The sequence below is a fragment of the Petaurus breviceps genome, unplaced genomic scaffold, assembly GCF_028583685.1.
Source record: "Petaurus breviceps papuanus isolate PSGF00001 unplaced genomic scaffold, PetGlider_PUasm1.0 126, whole genome shotgun sequence".
NCBI classification, from domain to species: Eukaryota; Metazoa; Chordata; class Mammalia; order Diprotodontia; family Petauridae; genus Petaurus; species Petaurus breviceps.
Window position 1 is genome coordinate 78,351,746 of NW_027185655.1, and position 20,480 is coordinate 78,372,225.

Here is a 20,480-nt window from a genome sequence, read left to right on the forward strand (position 1 = left end):
GTACTCCACGACGCCCATGCTATTTTGCTTGGAGTACGTCACCTTCTCACCCCACCCCCAAACACACATGTGCACATCAACTAAATACATGATTTTTCCTTGCTTAATTAAGATGTAGTTAATACCACTTCGGTGTCTAATGACATGTTAAGTAATCATTAGCTTTTTATTTTATAACAGAATCCAAGTCAACAAATATTTATTGAATGCATATGATGATCTTAGTTTGTTAAAAAAGAAAATCATTGTTGTTAATTATCATAAATACAAAATGCTTTATTTGGTGTAGAAAAATGTGAGACAAGTGCAAATTTATTTATTAACTATGTATCACATTAACATCACTCACCATTCCCATTTTAGTTCAGTAAACATTAAGGGCCTAATATGCTTCTGGCACCATGCTAGACATGGTTGATTCCCCACCTCCCGCCCCCAAATCCTTGACCTCAAGGAGCCTTTGTTTCTCTAGGAGGGGGTAGGAAAACATACACAGATAATGCCATATGAATCACATACTAAGAAAGAAAAATTGGACCTGTTTTGAAGGACCAGAAATCATTGTAGTTATGACTTGCTCATATTGTGTGTTGGTAAAAAGGCCTATTGTATAGAACATATTTTGTTTTTCATAAGTAGGCACTTTAGTATATAATGGTTAATTTGGTTTAAGTATGATTCTGATAATACTAAGCAGTTTAGAAAATTTCAATCCTGGAAAGAGAGGAAAAAATAGGACTGGGATTAGATAAATTTAGCAATTGTCTAGTCTTTGACATTCAAGGGGTTCCTTAATCAGTTAATCAACGATCATTTGTTAGGCACCTACTGTGTGGCTGAACAGTATGCTAGGAACTGAGGATACAGAGGCATACAACCCCTCCCTTCGAGAACCTGATATTCAATTGAGAGTGACAATATATCTATCTGTCTGTCATAAGTACATATAGAATAAATACAAGTAGATCTAATCTATTTAGGGAAGTGACACATTTTAGTTTGATTAGAGTCTAATGATTACACTGTGAGGTCCATGAGGCTAGCTAGGTAGAGCAGTGGATGGAGCTCTGGACCTGGAGTCAAGAAGATGTGAGTTTAAATCCACCACAGACACTTAGCTCTGTGACCTGGGCAAGTTACTTAACCACTTTCTGCCTCAGTTTCTTTACCTATAAATTGGGGATTATAATTATGATGGCACCTTCTTCTCAAGATTGTTATAAGGATCAACTGAGATAATAATTGTAAAGCACTTTACAAACCCTAAAGTGCTATCTAGTGCTAGTGATGATGATGATGGAATTATTTCTGATCTGAACTTACTCAGTATCTCGTACACAGTAGACGCTTAATAAACTTTGGCTAAATTTGTGGAATGGAATATTTTTTTAAATGCCAGAAATCCTTCTTCTCCATAGCAGGTTAATATTTATCATGTAAAAAGTTTGAGTGTTGCAATAAAGACTTGAAGCCCCTGCAAATATTAGCCAGCACTGAAGCTATAATTTTGAAATCCAAGGGGTAATATTTCCAAAACCATGCCTAGGCCTAACAAGTTATCTTGCTTCCGGGTAAGGCATATGCTATTTTCTTGGTGAGGAATCAGGCCTTGTATCATTCAGGAAACAGTGTCTATGGCTGCCTTCCAGAGACAGTTGCTGAGGTGCAGTTCCAGCGCTTTAAGCAAACATTTCCTAGGGGCTGCTAGAGGGCAGATAGGACTTGACTAGGTAAGGTGCTGCTCTTGGACCCCACTGAATCCTCTTTAAATATTCTAAATTGTTAAGACTTACATTTCACTGCAACTCAAGGGAATTACAGAGGTGGCACATCTCAGTACTGTGGGTGCTACTTGTCCCCATTGCTTCTTGCTGTCATTGCTTTACAAAGTTGTATGTGTGTTTTACTAAATTGTAATTTAATAATTAAATATTTCAGTAAATTTAAGGATGTGGGCAATCCCTCCACCAATGCAAATCACATCCTATTCTTTACTTCCTTTTCTGTGTGACTGTTAGGCACATCTTCCGGTAAATCTTAGCCAAGGTACTGTTGACCTTCCTCTAGATGAGAGGTTCTTGACTCTTTTTTTGTATCATGAACTCATTTGACACTTTGGTGAAGCCCACTGATCCCTTTTAAGAATAATATTTTAAAATACATAAAATATAGAATGACAAAGGAAACCAATTATAATGCAAATACACACACACACGACAAACTCACAGACCCTTTTCCCCCTGAAATCTACCCTCTGACCCTCCAGATTCTGTGAACTTCAGGTTAAAAGTCTCAGTTCTAGGTCCATAAACATTATTTGGGTATCATAATAACATGTGAACCAGCCGTCTGTCATTCTTTCTACCTTGCTAAATGATTGACACCCTTCCTATTCTGATTATACATTTCTTTGATATCATTTATTCCTCTGTGCATTCTATTCAGTATTGATAAACTATACACTATTAATTTCTATCATGAACCTCTTAACTGACTGTTGGGTGAACTATGATTATGATTATTTGTAAATTATTGTATTACATGATTTTCAGCCATATAGCATCCCTAGAATAAGACTAATGTTTCAAAAATGTGGATTTTTTTTTTAAACTAGTAGTAACTGAAATTACTATGTAGTTTCTCAAATGCAGTCCAGCCTGTTGTCTTTTCCCTATTCAGTTCTTCATTGTCCAGTCATGGCATTTGTAGAAGTTGTATGTACTTGTGGACCAGCTGTGTAATGTCCATACAACTGTATATTATGGTTTGCCATCCTGGGGTAATTCATCCATGGAGATTTTTGTTCTTAGATAGTCAGACTGACCTATTTTTTTTTTTAAGCAGTTGGGGTTAAGTAACTTGCTGAAGGTTACACGGCCAGTTACTTTGTGTGGGTGCCAAGTATCTGAGGCCGAAACTGATCCTGGGTGTCCCGACACTGGGGCGGGTGCTGGTACTCACTGCATCACCTGGCCGCCCCAGACTGACCTCTTTTTTGATGGTTAACATCAGTTTTCATGTGTAATGATCTCTTTTTCCTATTACGTTATGGAAATACATATTTTATTTCATAAGTTAAAAAGGAAATAAATATGTATGCCTATGAATGGCCTATACTTTTTGTTCCCCACATTTTATTTAAAATTTTGAGTTCCAAATCCTCTCTCTCCCTCCTACCACTTTTCTATGCATTGAAAAGCTAAGCAGCATATATCAATTATTCATGTAAAGTCATGCAAAACGTTTTCTATTAGCCACCCCAACAGAATAAAAAGCAAGAAATATAAAGGAAAGTTTTTAAAATATGCTTCCAGGCAGAGGAAGAAATTAATGATACCTATAAGCATATGAAAAAAAATGCTCTAAATCACTATAGATTAGAGAAATGCAAATCAAAACAACTCTGAGGTACCACATCTCACTAGTCCAATTGGCTAAGATGACAAAACAGGAAATGACAAATGCTGGAGAGGATGTGGACAAATTGGAACACTAATGCATTGCTGGTGGAGTTGTGAACTGATCCAACCATTCTGGAGAGCAATCTGGAATTATGCCCAAAGGGCTATAAATAATTTCATACCCTTTGACCCACAATACCACTTCTAGGGTTGTATCCCAAAGAGATCATAGAAGTGGGAGGACGACCCATATGTACAAAAATATTTATAGCAGCTCTTTTTGTGGTGGCAAAGAATTGGAAATTAAGGGTGTGCCCATCAATTGGGGAATTGCCGAACAAGTTGTGGTATATGAATGTAATGGAATAATATTCTGCTATAAGAAACGAGGAACAGATGGACTTCATATTTACCTAGAGAGGCTTATACGAACTGATGCTGAGTGAGAAGAGCAGAACCAGGAGAAATTTGTACACAATTAGACACAATTTATGTTTGACAACCAACTTTGATAGACTGGACTCTTCTCAGAAATTCAGAGCTATAAATCAACCCCAAAAGACTCATGATGGAGAGAGGTATCAACATCCAGAGAAAGAACTAGAAAGAACTGAGTTTGAATCTAGATTGAAGCCAACTACCTGATCTTTTTCTTTTTCTTATTTGGTTTTGTTTCCTCTTTCCCATTGTTCATTCTATCTGATACAATCCTTCTTTATAACCTGACTAATGTCTAATGTGAAAGTATTTGCAGATCCTAAACTTGATTATATGCCATCATGGGGGGGGGGAGGAGGGAGAGAAAATTTGAAACTCAAGGAATTGTGGAACTGAATCTTATGAACTGAAAGTAAACAGACAAATTAATAAATAAAAAAAAGGAAAAAAATGCTTCCAGGGCGGCTAAGTGGTGCAGTGAATATAGCACTGGCCCTGGAGTAAGGAGGACCTGAGTTCAAATATGGCCACAGACATTTGATCACACTTACTAGCTGTGAGACCTTGTTGGGCAAGTCACTTAAACCCAATTGCCTTGCCCCTTTTTAAAAAAAAAAAATCTTCCATTTATGGTGAGTGTTAATCAGTTCTCTCTCTGAAGGTGGATAGCCTTTTTCATCAGAGTCCTTTGGAATTGTCTTGAAAATTTTATTGCTCAGAAGAACTAACCCTTTTCCTTTTCTTTAATATTTTTGGGATACAGATCTAGTGGTGGTATTGCTGGGTCAAAAGCTATACAAAGTTTTGTAGGCCTTTGGAGATAGTTCTAAATTGTTCTCCAGAGTGGTAGGACCAGTTCACAACTTCACCAATAGTGCATTAGTGTACCTATTTTCCACATTCCCTTCAACATTTATCATTTTCCTTTTCTATCATGTTAGCCTGTGTGATAGCACATCTGATGGGTGTGAAGTAGTACCTCAGAGCTGTTTTAATTTGCATTTCTTTAGTTGATAATGTGTTAGAGCATTTTAAAACTGTGATTATTGATAGCTTTAATTTCTTTTGAAAATTGGGTGGCCTATACTTTCAATGACCGCTTTGGCAAGTTTAATATAGTTGAGGTGGCCATTTCTGTAATCATTAGACTTGAATTTCCCGCCTGATGAGTCTTCCTCAGGTGTGAAGAAGTATCTTTTTTTTGCTCCCTGTAGGTCCTCTCTGCTTGCTTCCTGGGCTCACTACATGCTCTCCTTCCTCCTTTTGGTTATTCACATGTGGGAGCCTATATGAGGCTTTGTAGAACACACCCAGAGTTGTCTGTGGTTCATGAACAGAAAATGTCGGGAGATTTTTTAATCCTCCTTTTCATCCTGACTCCAATTAGGAAGGAAATTTTTATGCATGCAGAAACAACAGATTGATGCCATGAAACACTAGCGAACCCTATAGCATTTCCCTCCGAGATTCCAGTAACCAGCCAATCATAAACTAACACCTGTGCTTTTGCAGCCTCTAGAGAAACATTCCAGTGTTCAGATCACTGTCACTTCCTAAATGCTAAAAGGATTTGGAAGTTACAAAAGTCCTTTTGTTAGGAACATGTAGGACTGTTTTTAGTTGTTTTGCAGGAAGATTTAAGTTTCTCCTTTCTCCTAGACTGAATGTCAAATGTTCTGCAAGTCAGTAACATTCACAGAATGCCAGGGGGGTAATGGCAGTTCAGACTTAATGATAAGCTATCTCTATTTATAGGGTATTCCTCCATGTTGTATCTGGTGACATTTATTACATCCTCACTGTAGTGTTAATTTTATTTTGAGGTGGGGCTCTAGAAATATTACCCTAATTAGAGAATAAAATAGGGTTTTCATTACTACTGTTCTGTATCAACATGTTCGTGATTTGTACATCTTTATTCTTCCCAAATATAAGGCGACTTGAGCCAGTCTCAAATTAGACGTTATCTGTCCGTTGGCTATGCAGAAAATGTGGTTCACAGTTGATATGTCAAAGCCAAATACTTTTGGGGAATGAATTGTATATGCAGGAAACAAGTAGAGTAGTTAGTCTTCTGAGTAGTTGAGCATATTTTGCTTGATCTTCTACATTTATACTTTCAGAAAGTCTTGAAGTAATCTTGAATAACTTGTTTATGATGTAATATTTTCCCAGATGATCTTTATAAAACTATTCTAGCCTTGGGCTCATGAAATCAAGATGACATTATCTTATAGAAAAATTTTCTCCCCCCCTTTTGGTGGTGTTTTCCACATTTCTTTAGCAAATGATCCAAATGATTTGTTAGATACTACATCAGTTCTTTGAAACTCTAATTACTTTTAAAGGAATGAGAAACCAGCTTTTCTTAACTTTCTTCTTAAATGTGAATGAACCTTTGATTTTCTATGTAGCTTGTGTGCATTTTATGCATTAGGTTTTAAATATAACAACATATAAGTTTGATTACATTTATCGGGTTTGAAGCAAACAGATTGAAGACTAACTAGGTCCTGAGAATATAAAACTAAAGGAAAGAAGGATGGTGTAGAAAGAATTACTGGTTTCTTGTCTTCAATGTGTCTCAAATTAGCTATGACTTTGGGCAAGTCACTTTGCCTCAGTAGATCTCTATTTTCTTATATCCGAAGAGGGGTTAGGTTAGCAGATCTAGATGGGAAAAAAGGTACGAGAAGGTTGGCTACCACATGATTTTATTTTTTTCCCAGAGAAACTCATGAGGACTATAAAGAAAATGTGATCTGTGTTCATTCACAGTACTCATACTGATGAAACTACAGCTCTTATGAACAATAGGTATTAATAATTATACGAACAGTTCACATTTATGTAGCTCTATAAAGTCTATAAAGCAATTTCCCCCAACTCCATGAACTATGTGGTATATAACTTTCACTATCTCTAGTTTACAGACTTAAAAACTGAGCTTCACTGAAGTTAAATAACTTGTTGAAAGACACATGGTTTGTAAGTACCCAAATTGTGACTAGAACAAACATTTGTTGACTCCAAGCCTGGTTTGCAAACACCATGTTGTCTTTGGTTCTAATGCCAGCATTACACTTAATGACAGAATACAGATAAAATTATGTCCTATCATAAAAAACCAAAAATATACACACTTGAAATTTTGCAACTGTAAGGGAAGAAAGCATTTTACTGGCAACATATTCCAGCTCCTGGGAATGGCTTGCATGGATGCATGAAGGTAGGAGAAGGTAGGAAAGAGGCAAAAAATCAGCTAGTGGTCCATCCTGGTTAGAATTTAGAGTATTTGAAGCAGGGTAGCATGCACCAAAGATAGAAAGGTAATTTGGAGTCAAGGCAAAGAAATTTGTGTTGTATTTGAACCTAAAGACAATGGAGAGCCAGTGAAGAGTTTTGAACAATAACATGAAATGATCAAAGTATAGGATATGGATATGAGTGAATATTGGAAGGTAGGAAATGATAGGGATTGGAAGCAGCCTGGCTAGAACATAGGTATCCTGGGGAGTAGTTAGATATTTGATTAGAAAACTAGTGGTTGGTGCTGGTGGTAGGCATCAGTTAGTGAAGAGTACTTTAGCTACAGGGCCTACTAATTGAGTTGTGTAGTTCACTTGGGAAGTGTTAGAGATAGTTTGCTAAGTCAGGACTTAAGTGACACTGACAGAAAGGTATGAGAAACTTGTATATAACTTTAGACAAAACTGGATTATGTCCATTGAAAATGAGTGTTTCTAATTCATTGGCACCAAATAATTCTCCAACTTAAAAATTAAAATTGTGTTATAGTGCTATTACTAATCACACTTTAAATGAGAGCTGGCAGCTATAATGAGGATAAGTGTGGAAACAAGACATTTAACTAATCAGTTTTGAGAGGCTGAAATACTGTTCACATTATGTTTCAAATGACAGTGAACAACTTGAGTATAAAAATTGGTAGCTTGTTTTATGATTGCCAATGCTACATGATAAGTTAATTGATCTCTAGAAGAGATAGCCAATTATTTAGTAATAAAAAAAAAGAAAACAGACTTTTTCATATAGTAGAGAAGGAAACATGTAAGCATCCTTATTCCCAGGAAATTTGCTATGTAAAACTAAGAATTTACAACATCATACAAAGAAAATCCCCCCCTTCCCCGACCCCAGAGGTGGGGTCACAGGATTTTCATGAAGAAGCACCATATTTACCTGACCATCTACATCCTTCCTCCCCTCACATTTGTTTTATATAAAACATGAATGCAACTTGTACTTACTGTTATTTAGCTAACATAGATGTGTTTGTTTCAAAGATCTCATTTTAAGAGTGTAATATGAATTTTGGGCTGGCATCTTTTTTAATCAATCCCATATTGTTCAGATGAATTAGTTTCTGCAAACTAATGTGAGAATGGGGGTAACTCAAAGAAATGCATTTACACATGTACATATACATTACATATGTATATGTAGGTAAATTTGATAAGAAGTGCTTATCTAAGTGGTTTGTGCGATGTTTACTCCTCATGGACATAAGTGTGATTTATGACATGACTAATTTTAATAATGATATATTTAGTTGGATGTGTGAAACCAGTAGTAGAGGAATATACTGAGGTGAATTCAGGAAGTCTTCTTAGAACTATGCACATTGTTTTAGGAGAGGCAAAAACAAATGAGAGGGTATCTACTTAGCCCTCCATGGGATATGTGAATATAAGTACAAAACATGCTTCACAGAAATAAGGACAATCTAAATAATTGTAGACATATTGGTAACCTAATATTGGTTTACCTAATGGGTAAACATAGCAGGGACAGTTATTTGGTACAGTGAATAGAGTACCAGATCTGGAGTCAGAAAGATTCATCTTCCTGAGTTCAAATCTGACCTCAGACACTTACTAGCTGTGTGACCCTGGGCAAGTCACTTAACCCTGTTTGCTTCAGTTTCTCATCTGTAAAATAAACTGGAGAAGGAAATGGCAAACCATTCTTATATCTTTGCCTAGAAAACCCCAAAATGGGGACACAGAGAATTGGACATGACTGAAATGACTTCACAAAAACAACAGCAAGGCCATGCCTCTAATAAAAATGACTATTTCTTAAATTAACTTAGTGTTATACTAATTGAGCTACCAAAAAGATTGCCATATGGAGCTAGAAAAAAAATTTATGCTCATCTGGAGGAACAAAAGGTCAAGGATCTCATGGGAAATAATGAAAATGGAAAGGAAGTAGGCAATAACAGCTTATTTGTCTCCCCCCAAAATAGCATATCTTCTTCTCTCCTGTGTTCTGGGGCAGTTTTCTTCACATGCTGATCTACTACTGGCAGTTCTTGGTTGAGTGACTTAGTAAGCCCCATAAGGAATTACGAAAAGTGAATGACTAAAAGTTTTCTTTAAAACTTTGCAGAAATTAATAATTACAAGCGGCAATTTGGTCTAACAGATGAGTACTAAAAAATAACTGTATATTTTAAGTAATATGAATTAACAGTTTTAAGTTGAAGGAAACAGTCAGAATTGATTTTAAAATCAAACATTGGTTGTGGCTATCATTTACATGTTCTGAACAGTTATTGACACTAGTTTAATGAATATTATTTATTAATGCTATTATTGAGCCATTTATGCAATATTTTATTCATTAACTGATAAAAAACCTTTTAATAGTGATTTAATGTTACACCTGATATGTCACATATATTCCCTTTGGCATGTATAATATTTCTGCAGAAAATTTTTTATTTAATCATTTTTCTTTGACTTTTTCTGAACCTAAAGGATTGATCTGGCACAAAGTAGGCACTTCATAAATATTGATTGATTGATCAACCTTTGTGCTGAGGGACACTTCCTTTCTCTCAAAAAATTAAAAACAAACAAACAGCTTTCATTCATTCACTCCACTGGATGGTGGAGTGTGAAGAACACTCCTCCTGAACTGAGAGAATCTGGGTTTCAAATCCTCCCTTTGACTCTTCCTACCAGTGTAATGTTAGGCAAATCCCTTAATCTTCCAAGACCTGACCTTATCCTTGCAGCTCTAAATCTATGGAACCGCATAGGTTACAATAACTGATCAGTGGTCAAGTCCACTGGCAGTTCTTAACAAACTTCCCAACCTTTAACCTGCCAAGTGTTTACAATTTACAATAAATTGTTAAATTTAACACGAACCATTATAAAAAACCTTATATATTTTTTGAAATGATGCAAATTTTAAAAAGCTAACCCACAAACAAATCATTAAGGAGTTAAAGAAAGTAGATTTCCAGTGGACCACTGAATCTTTTTTTTTTTTTTAAGGGAGTGGTGGGCCAAATAAGTTTGGGAACCTCTAGTTTAGATTTTTTTTTTCAGTTGCTTTTCAGTCATGTCAAGACTCTTTCTGACTCCATTTTGGGGTTTTCTTGACAAAGATACTGAATTGGTTTTTGCCATTTCTTTTCTCCAGATCATTTTACAGATGAAGAAACTGAGACAAATAGGTCAAGTGACCTGCCCAGGGTCACATAGCTATTAAGTGTTCAAGGCCAGATTTGAACTTAGGAAACTGAATCTTCCTAACTTCAGTCCTGGTGCTGTATCTACTGTGCCACCTACCTGCTCTATATAGTTAAGAGGTGGTTTAACAAGTTTTTTCCTCCTGTGGGTACTGAGTTTAAAATTATCTATTAAAACAGAGCTGTTTAACAACATATTACATGTCATGTACTAAGAGCTTAATACATGCTATGCACTGAATAGATGCTGTTCATTAGCCAATGGTTATTCTTCCTTGCATCCTTATCTTAACACTCTTCATGCCATGCCTTACTGTTGAAGGTACTGTCGTTGTTCATGTCACCCAGAATTTACAACCTTAGGGTCACTCTTAATTTTTCTTCACTCTTCACTAGTGCTCCCTCCCCTCTTCCACACCCTCCATCCCTCCCCCCCATATAAGTCTTGTTTATTTTACTCCACATTATGTCTCATATCTATCCTCTCCACCTCCATAGCTACCACCCTTTATTCAGATCTCTTATCACCTCTCACCTACTTTGGTAGCCTCCCAATTGGGTCTCCCTGCTTCCAGTATTCTTTCCCTCCAATCGATTTTTCATGTAGTTGCTGAAATAATCTTAAAATAGAGGTTTGAACATGTCATTCTGCTGTTCAGATATCTTCAGTGATTTTCTATTTCTACTAGGAAAGTGGTTCTTAATCTGGCATCCACAGACCCCTAAGGCGTTTATGGATAGATTGCATGAGGTTTGTGGTTTTTTTTAAATGTATTTTGATTACTGTATTTCAGTATTATTTCCTTTGTGATTCTATGTATGCCATTTTAAGCATTTAAAAACATTATTCTTGAGAAGGGATCACTAGCCTAGCTAAGGCTCTTGTGACAGAAAAAAGGATAAAAACCTCTGCTTCAGGAAAAAATAGAAATTGCTCTTAAAATCTTTCTCCCATTGACTCTAACCTGCCTTTCCAGAGTTACTTCATAATACTCTCCTCCTATGTTTGACTGAAACTGGCCTTGTAGTTACTATCAGATAGCTGCATTGCCCCTCCTTCTCTAAGCCCTCACATAATTTGTCTCTTGTGCCTGAAATGTGCTACTGCCCTTACCTGTGCATATGACTATCCTTTGTTTTCTTCAGGGCTGACTCCCGGCACTGCCTCTTTTGTAAAGCTTTCCTTCATTTCCCCAGTTGTTGATGTTCTCCCCCTTCCTTCTATTACCTAGTCAGTTTAATGCAACTGATAATGTCAATGTCCATTCTCAGTATTAACTAATACCCTCCATTCAGCATACAAACTCATTTTTAACTAAGTAGCAAAAAATATTGGAATGGGAACTGGAAAAGGGAGAGTAATATTCCAAGGTCTTTCTTTTTCTTTCATTTAAGAAATGATCACGTAGTTTACATAGGTTTGGGAAAAGGGCAGAGAGGGTATGGGAAAAGGGAAGGAAAAAAAAGATGACAGGAAAGATTTTGTTTAGGATAATAAAAGTGTTTAAAATAGGAAAGGAAAATAGTGATATGATATCACTGAGGACATCACATTAAGAGATTTGTATTAATCAAATCTTATGTTCCAGCCTGTGATTGGTAAAGTATCATTTTCTCCTTTTTTTTTTTCTTTTTTTGGTCAGGATGTAAATCATGTTAGCAGGAACCTGAGTTTGCATGGCAGGCTTTAGCTACATGGCAGACTTAAAAAAAAAATAATCATGTAATGATGATAGTTCCTCTTTTAGGGCACTTTACAGTTTAAAAGATGCTTTCTTATATTATTCTTCTACTAGCTAAAATGGTGTGCAGCTTTCAGTGGTCCCAAGTGTTACAAGAGCATGGAATGTTAATGTAGACACAGCCATTTGAGATTTCTAAGTTAATGTTATGTGGTTACTGGATATGATCTATAAAATCTATATTCTATTGTAACACGATTTCTAAGCTATGCCCAGAGTTTGTAACATTTAAGAAAAGGATCAGTTCTTGATTGATTGTACTGAAGGGATCATTTATTTGAGAATGGAAATGTGCCAGGAGAAAGCTAGATTACTTAACAAAACACAAAATCTCTTTAATAATAACAAAACAAATATAAAAATGCTGGCTTAGCAAGTTCATTTATTTATTTATTTTGTTATTGTTGCCTTTGAGCTACTGAAGGCATGTGAAAATTGAACTAAATTCTCCATTCTGAAAAGCAAAAGAAATCTAGGGTAATCCATGGCCTGAAATATTACCTCTGTCCTTTCTCCTCCCAAATCACTTTCTGCTCAGATACCTGACACAGAGTAAACTATACTCTAGAGACTCAAGTTGAATTGTTAGATCAAGTTGGGGATTTGGTTGCCATAACTACTACTTTCCAGATGTTTTGTCTGTATAAATACGGGCTTCACAAAGTCTCAGAGTAGTGCCGTTCATGGTTGTTGTTTTTTTTTTTAATTAAAAGTATATTAAGTATTCCTAAAGAGAAGAGACTGATGTAAGTGTATTATAATTCACGTCATATGAAAGATCACCCTGGGCCTTGAATCAAAGAATAGGTGAATTTATAATTCATGTGATATTTTCTTTGGGTGTTTGGACACAGCAAGGACTTCCAAGGTAAACTGATTAAAATTTACCTATGAAAACTTTTAGTTATCTTATCTTCCTTATGTAAGCATTTTGTAATCTAATGTATTTCTTTGGGATAGTGAAATTACTTAGCTTGTACTTAATAACCATCCCCAAAGCCTAAGGAACTCTAGTAGCTGTTGTTTGCACAAAACTTTGTTTTTTAAACTTAAGCATTAATCCTCTGTTGTTAGGTGTTATAACACACAATACTTAACTCTAACTTTGTTCCTGAAGTCCTCTAAGTAATAGGTATATATAGACATTGAGATAGATAGACAGACAGACAGACAAAAACAGAGAGATAGACGAGTTCAGCGACAGGAAAGACTGTTATAAGAAGGAAAGACTTGTGAAAAACATTAAGCAATGAAATATAGTTTTATTTACATGAAAAATTTACAGTTTATCACAGTTTGAGACACTTCTTTAATATATAATTTGCTTTTCAGTTAATTTTGTATTTGTTAGTATTGTTTGAATGAGTTATTGAATATTTATTTGATGTACATTTAATTTCTTACTTATAAGTTTCCAAATATATTCTGTTAGCAGTATCTCTTTTATATTATTTATTTTTTTCCTTAGAACTTCAAATATTAAAATCATCTGACTAACATTGTTATGGTTTAGGTTTAACAAATTGGTGTTGTGGTTTGTTGGTATGTTTTTTCAAGTGTCTCTAGAAATAAATTTCTTAAAATATGGCTTGCATGTTCATGTATAAAAAATATACATGCAAACAAACATTGTATATGTGTGTCTATGTAAATAATTAAGCTATATTCATGTTATAGCAATATTTATTGCATTTACTTGATGTAAAAAAATAAAATGTACCTTGAATGCCACAGTTTTATATTTATAGAAGGTTATTATTTTTCTCATTTGTTTCTTCCTTCCTTGAAGTGCTTTTTTGTCATTTCAAGAGAAACTTCCATCTTATTCTCTATTCAATAACTCAATTTAGGAAGTATTTTTGCTTTTTTTTTTTTTTTTTTGAGGGGCCATTGGGGTTACACGGCTAGTTAAGTGTTAAGTGTCTGAGGCTAGATTTGAACTCAGGTACTCCTGACTCCAGGGCTGGTGCTCTATTCACTGTGCCACCTAGCTACCCCTTAAGAAGTATTTTTTTAAAGACAACTTTAAGTGCCAGACTCGATGCCAGCCATTGACAAAATCAAAGCAGTTCTAGCCTTCAAGGACTTTACTTATTATTATTATTATTATTATTATTACAATTTATAATTTATTTTCACTATATTATAGTGATTTGTTTTCTAATAGTTTATTCAGAACTGTTGTGTATCAAATTATAATTTTAAAGTTTTTCCTAATTTAATCAGTTGTCACATTATATTAATTTCTTTTTTTTTAAATATTTTTTAAAGCAATCGGGGTTAAGTAACTTGCTCAAGGTTACATGGCCAGTTATTTCTGGGTGTGGTGCTGAGTATCTGAGCCCGGATTTGATCCAGGTCATCCTGACACTGGAGCCGGTGCTCTTACTCGCTGAGCCACCTGGCTGCCCCTAAGCAATTGGGGTTAAGTAACTTGCTCAAGGTTACACGGCCAGGTGTTTCTGGGTGAGTGCTAAGTGTCTGAGCCCGGGATTCGATCTCCAGGTCATTCCAACACTGGAGCCGGTGCTCTTACTCGCTGTGGCCGCCCCTATTATATTAATTTCTTACAAAATATTTTGTGTTTAATTAACTTAGAAAACTTGTCAGTTAGTTAGCCTTTATTAAGCACCTATTATGTGCCAGTCTAAGTCCTGGCTACTTTTAATCATGTTCTTAGAAAATTTAAAGTATATATATATGTAAATTCCTAAAAAAAGAAATGTCAAACCCTCAGTAAAGCTCTTTAATTTCTTGATTGCATCTTTCTTTTTTCATTGTTTCCTTTTTCATGTAAAAATTAAAAAACAATGAGTGCTACTCTATGCTGCCACATTTTCTTTTTTTGAGGGGGGGGGTGTTTTATTTTTTAAATCTACTAAATTGATAGGACAGTAGACCCGAGTGACTGCCCAGATCTCTGTTTTGCTTTCCCCCCCTACAGTGATTGAATATTTTATTTTTTCTCTAGTTACATGTAAAAACTACTTTGTGTTTTGATCTTAGTTTTCATTCAGTATTTTCAAAAGGTACTTATTAGCCCATATTGAATATATTTCTATAAATAATACGAATAATTTTATTTGAACTATTAATTTTGTTTTCTGCTTTAAATAAAAAAAATAGCTCATGTTTACATGACATGTTGAGGTTTTTTTATCTCATTTAATGGCCAATGTGGAGAGAGGAGTGAACTTGCCACCTTGGGACCTGAGTTTGAATGTCAGCTCTGGTATTTACTACCTGGATGAATTTAGGCAAATCATTTAACCTACTTACCCCTCACTGTCCTCATTTGAATAATGAGGGTGATGGAGCAGATGACCTGTAAGGCAATGGTAACATTGGGATTCTACCTATAGGCTTCTCTAGTTCTTGTTCTCAGATTCTTTGGTCCTTTTCAATATACAGTTGGCTTTTAATGCTCAGTGAGAGGCTGCGTTGAAAATCATTTTAATTCTAACTCTGCAACCAAATTGCTATTGGCCATGAGCCAACCATTTGTTTTCCTTATTCCTTGGTTTTCACAATTAGAGGATATGTCACTTAAGTATTATATGTTGCATGCCAGATTATTCACTTGTGGATTTAACTGTTATAAATTAATTGTGAATTATCGATAAATTACCATATCACTGTCTTCTCATTCATCAGGATCTTTGGCTGATTTCTTTTAGTCACAAATGTGGCACACTTTGGAAAGTTCCTAGAGACTATCTAGTCTAATTCCTACCCCTATGTTCCCCCCCCCTTTTTTTTTTAACAGTTGAGGAAACAAATAATTTCAAGGAAATTTCCTTGAATTTTCTGAAGTCATACAGATATTTAGTGGCAGTCATGATTTGATTGCAAGTCTTCTGACTCCCAGTCTTACATCTTTGCCACCACTACCCGTGAATTTACTAATAGACTCTGTATTTATCCAGAGATTAACTCAAGAATAAAAATATCCTATCAAGTTTTAAATTCTTTCAACCTCCTCAAATCAGAGGAGGACAGGGGAGGGAAATTAGAGAGTACATGATTTCACTTTGTAGGTGAATAGTACTATATTATATTTTTCAAATAAAAAAATGAATTTTGGCACAGCAGATAAGAGAAACTTGAGTTCAAGTTTAACTCGACACATGGTAACTTAACATTTTGGTCATGTAGTCAATTCTCTCAGACTAGAAGTTACCGAGAATGTACTATTTTTATAGTCTTCATAGAAGGAATTTCCTCACTCAGAAATCCCCCATATCAGTGAATCATAAGCCTTATCCCTATCCTTGTCCCTATGTAGTATCCTGGCCAAACATGTCTCCAGCTTTCAATGTCACCTGTCTCTTTTTTCATATTGGAAAAAAAAAAGGGGAGTTGGTGTTAGAAATGGGTATCCTCCCTATGCTACCTAGCCTTCTTCTCTTGTCTTTTTTAAGAGCCCTTGGTTTACAATATGGGAGCCCTACTTCTCTATTTTACCTCTTGGTGGTTAGTAGGCCTGACTTGGTGTCATTTCTAAGGTTTACCACTATTTCTTTGCTATATCTCAGAAAAGATAGTCACTCTGCATATTAGTGCTTGTATAAAGTGGCATGGGTTTTGCCATTAAGTCAGTGGTTGAGACTATAGGGGAAATCATTTTTGTGGCATTTGTTTGAATAGGTTTTTTTTTTGTGTGGAAGAGTTTTAAGTGAGGTGTGAGGGGCTTCTGAGTATATATTTGAGTGAGGATGTGTTTTTGATCAATTCTCTGATCTTAGGAAAAAGATAGGTGTTTAACATGCATGGAATAAAACCACATCATTACCTGTATTGGCCAAAAAGTAACATTTAGGTGACTTCTCCGTCACTTGCCATCCGTGTTCTTGTATATCCCCATGTCTCTTTTTTTATGAATTGTTCTTGTATTTTTTTTTAGCAATTCTTTTTAAATGCTGTAGGGGAAAAGAAGACTGGAAATGGAGAATTAACATGCTAAAAACTTGGCTATTACTTTTTAGAGTAATAGAATCTGAGCTGGGAGGAGAACTCAAGACATTGGTTAGTCCTACCTTAATATAGTCCTACCTACAAATTAATAGGAATCCTTAATAGAAATCCAGCATCCCTGCCAAGTGGTCATTGAAACATTTATTACCTCCTAGGTCAGTTCTTCTTATGGAGAACTCTAATTATTAGGAAATTTTTACACATTGAGCTGAAATCCCTGATTTCCATCTGTTAATTCTGATTCTGGCCTATGAAGACCAACATCCCACCCAAAGAAACAAACAGAAAACAAAACCCAAACCCGATAACTCCTCCTGTCCCCAAATCAACAAAATAGTACCTTTTTCTCATTCATTCATTCACCCATTCAAAATGGAGTACTGGTATGTATGTATGTATGCATGCATATGCACACATATACATGCATGTGTACAAACATGTGTATATAAGTATATATGCACATATCCGCATAAGCATACATACTCACATAGAGTCCTGTGTTAGGTAACTGATGAGATTCAGAACTTAGATGGGAAGCAGTGTCTGCAGTTGTAGAGCATATACCATAAGAAGTGATTGAGAAAAAGAAAAGTGATTACATACAATAGTACAAGTTAAATACATTAGACAATTGCAAAACAAAGTAATATGTGAAGTACAAGAAAAATGGTCTCAGCATAGCAATCAGGGAAGGCAGTTACAGAGGAAATGGTATTCAAGTTGAGCTTTAAAGGCTGGATAGGAATTCAAAAGGTAATACCTATTGTGAAGAACTTTGAGTGTCATTGAATTTTAACTTTAATAAGCAATAGGGAGCCATTCAGGTTTTTTGAGCAGGAGAGGAATATCTCTATATCATATCTGTATACAAGAGGTAAATTTTTGGGAGGTATGTGAAGGATAGATTGAAGCAGAGAGAGTGTAGACAGGAAGATGTCATGTTAGATAGCTGCTGTGATAGGCTAGGCAGGTTCTAATGGAGGCTTTTAACAGGAGAATTGTTGTGAAAAATGTTAGAGACCTCTTGATTTCTCCATTTGTTCGTATATTCCACCATCCCTAAACTTGCTGTGTATTTACTTTATATAGGTTTAACATTTACTGATTGGTGTATATTTTATTTCTTCCTAGTGGAACATAAGCTACTCAAATGTTGTCAGCATTGATAATTTTTGTCTTTGTATGCTTACTGCCTGACACAGTATTTGGCACCTAGAAGAACCATAATAAATGCTTGTTGAAGTGAACTTAATTTAATTGCAGAGGTAGAATTGATGGGCCCTAGAATGAGAACTGGAAATCATTGATGAGAGATAAGAGAAGGAAGATCCAAAACCACCAAAATTTGAACATTAGTCCCTGAATGAATGATGGTTCCACAGACAAATGAAATAAAATGAGAACAAGGAGCAAGTTTGAGGGACTTACACATTTAGGATGGGGATGGAAGCACAGTGGCAAGGGGTTGAGAGGGAAGTAAGTGAGAAAATGGAGACAGTGAGTGCAGACGAACTTTTCAAAAGATTTAATTAGTGAATGGGAATAGGATTAGAGAAAACTGAGTATGTGCTTTTGTAGATTGCAAGGAGTCATTGGAGAGGGAGAATTCAAAGATATTTGAGAGGGAGAGGTTTCTACTGTAGCAGAATCTATGGCATGTGTGAGAGAAGGGGATCAATACTACAGGTAGAGGAATTAACATGAGGAGTGGGGAAACTTTTTCTGTGATTAGAGAGTAGAAGAAAGAAAAGTTGATGAGCCTAGAAAATTTGAGGAATGGAAGAGTTGGGACTAAGGGTATTCATTATGGGTGGCCTCAGTCTTCTCCATTAAATATGAAGCTAAGTCATTTGTAAATTGGGGCAGTGGGGACAGGACAAGAGAAAATAATTTTGGAGTGCTTGTGCAGATTGAAAGGCTCAAGCCAATAAATATAGAGTAGAAGAGATTATTGAGCATCAGTAAGAGGTCACCTGAGGTTATGAACCATAAATTTCTAGAATGTGCAGTCTTTAGGGAAGCCCTAGAGCCCTGGAGCATAAGAGGCTCTATCCCTGGGGGAGAAGATTCCCAGATCTGGGTGGTGCAAGTACAGGACACAGGGAATCCTCAAAGTAGTGGTTGATCATATGATCAAGGCAGGGTATGAAGGCAAGTGAAGCCAGAACTGAGGAAGAAATGGCCTAGGAGAATAAGGATAGGTCAAAGAAGCTATATCGCAATAAGGTAAAGAGTAGACTCTCATTTGATTATAGATATTTGTTGATAACTATTTTTATTATTTGGAAGTTAGTCACTGGGTAAATTTAAGCAAGTTATTTCATCTCTTAAATTTATTTATAAATAATAATATAAATATATTTATTAAGCTCTCTGTATGTGCAAAGCTCTATGTTGGGGATAAAAATATAAACGCAAAGATAGTTCTTGTCCTCAAGGAATTTATATTTGAATAGAGAGAGGCAGTATATATAGAAAAGTGCTGGACACTTTGGTCTGGAAAGTTACAAGGATGTGAGTGGAACCAAAGGAGAGTAGATTGATGTGCCCTTTTTTCCCCTTTCATTTATTTCATTAAATTTCTCAATTACATGTAAAAAAGTTTTAAAAATTTTTTAGAATTCTTGGAGTTAAATTCTCAGAACTTTTAGAATTCTGAGTTCCAAATTTTCTCCCTTTCACCTCTTCCCACTCTTTGAGAAGGCAAGCAATTTCATATTGATTATACGTGTTAAGTCATGAAAAACATTTCCATATTAGCCAAGAAAATACTGACAAAAAAATAAAACATACACTTTCTAGTAGCAATGAAAATTTTGCTTTTATTATGATTCAAGGACTTGAAAGGTAGGTCAAAGTGCCCGTTGCATATATGTTCATAGCAGCAAGGTAGCTAGTATTGTTATAAAATGTTACCAAGTAATTAAATAAGTTAGAATAAAATTCACTTGCTACCTGTATAAACTTGGGGAAATCACCTGATTTTTTCAGGTCTTAGATTAAGACTGTTAAATGTTAAAGGAGAGGATCAGAATCTACCGTGTTTCCCCGATAATAAGACCTACCCCGAAAATAAGCCCTCCCCTTACTGTGTAAGATTCCTCTAAAATAAGCCCTCCCCCGAAAATAAGCCCTATTGAGATTGCTACTGTAGTGAAGGTGGTCTCCTGCGCTACACGCTACATTACGGTACCCTCTGTATGCATCGACCCTGCCCCCCCCCCCCCGTGACACGCACGCCGCGCTCCAAGCTGCATCCAATCAGAGCTGCAGCAGTGAGCGCGTCATCCTGTTCTTCCCCAGTGATTTGCTTGCTGGCGTCATTGAGAGCAGTGCCGCGGAGGAGAGCTGAGGCAGGACAACATAAGCCCTTCCCTGAAAATAAGCCCTCTGGTGTTTTTCTTTCCAAAAAAAAAA

General features: G+C 35.8%; 1 protein-coding gene across 6 annotated transcripts in view; it reads left to right on the forward strand.

The window, feature by feature from the left end:
* Positions 1-20,480, forward strand: part of RAPGEF2 (Rap guanine nucleotide exchange factor 2) — a 340,634-nt gene that overhangs the window by 163,265 nt on the left and 156,889 nt on the right. The window lies entirely within an intron of this gene.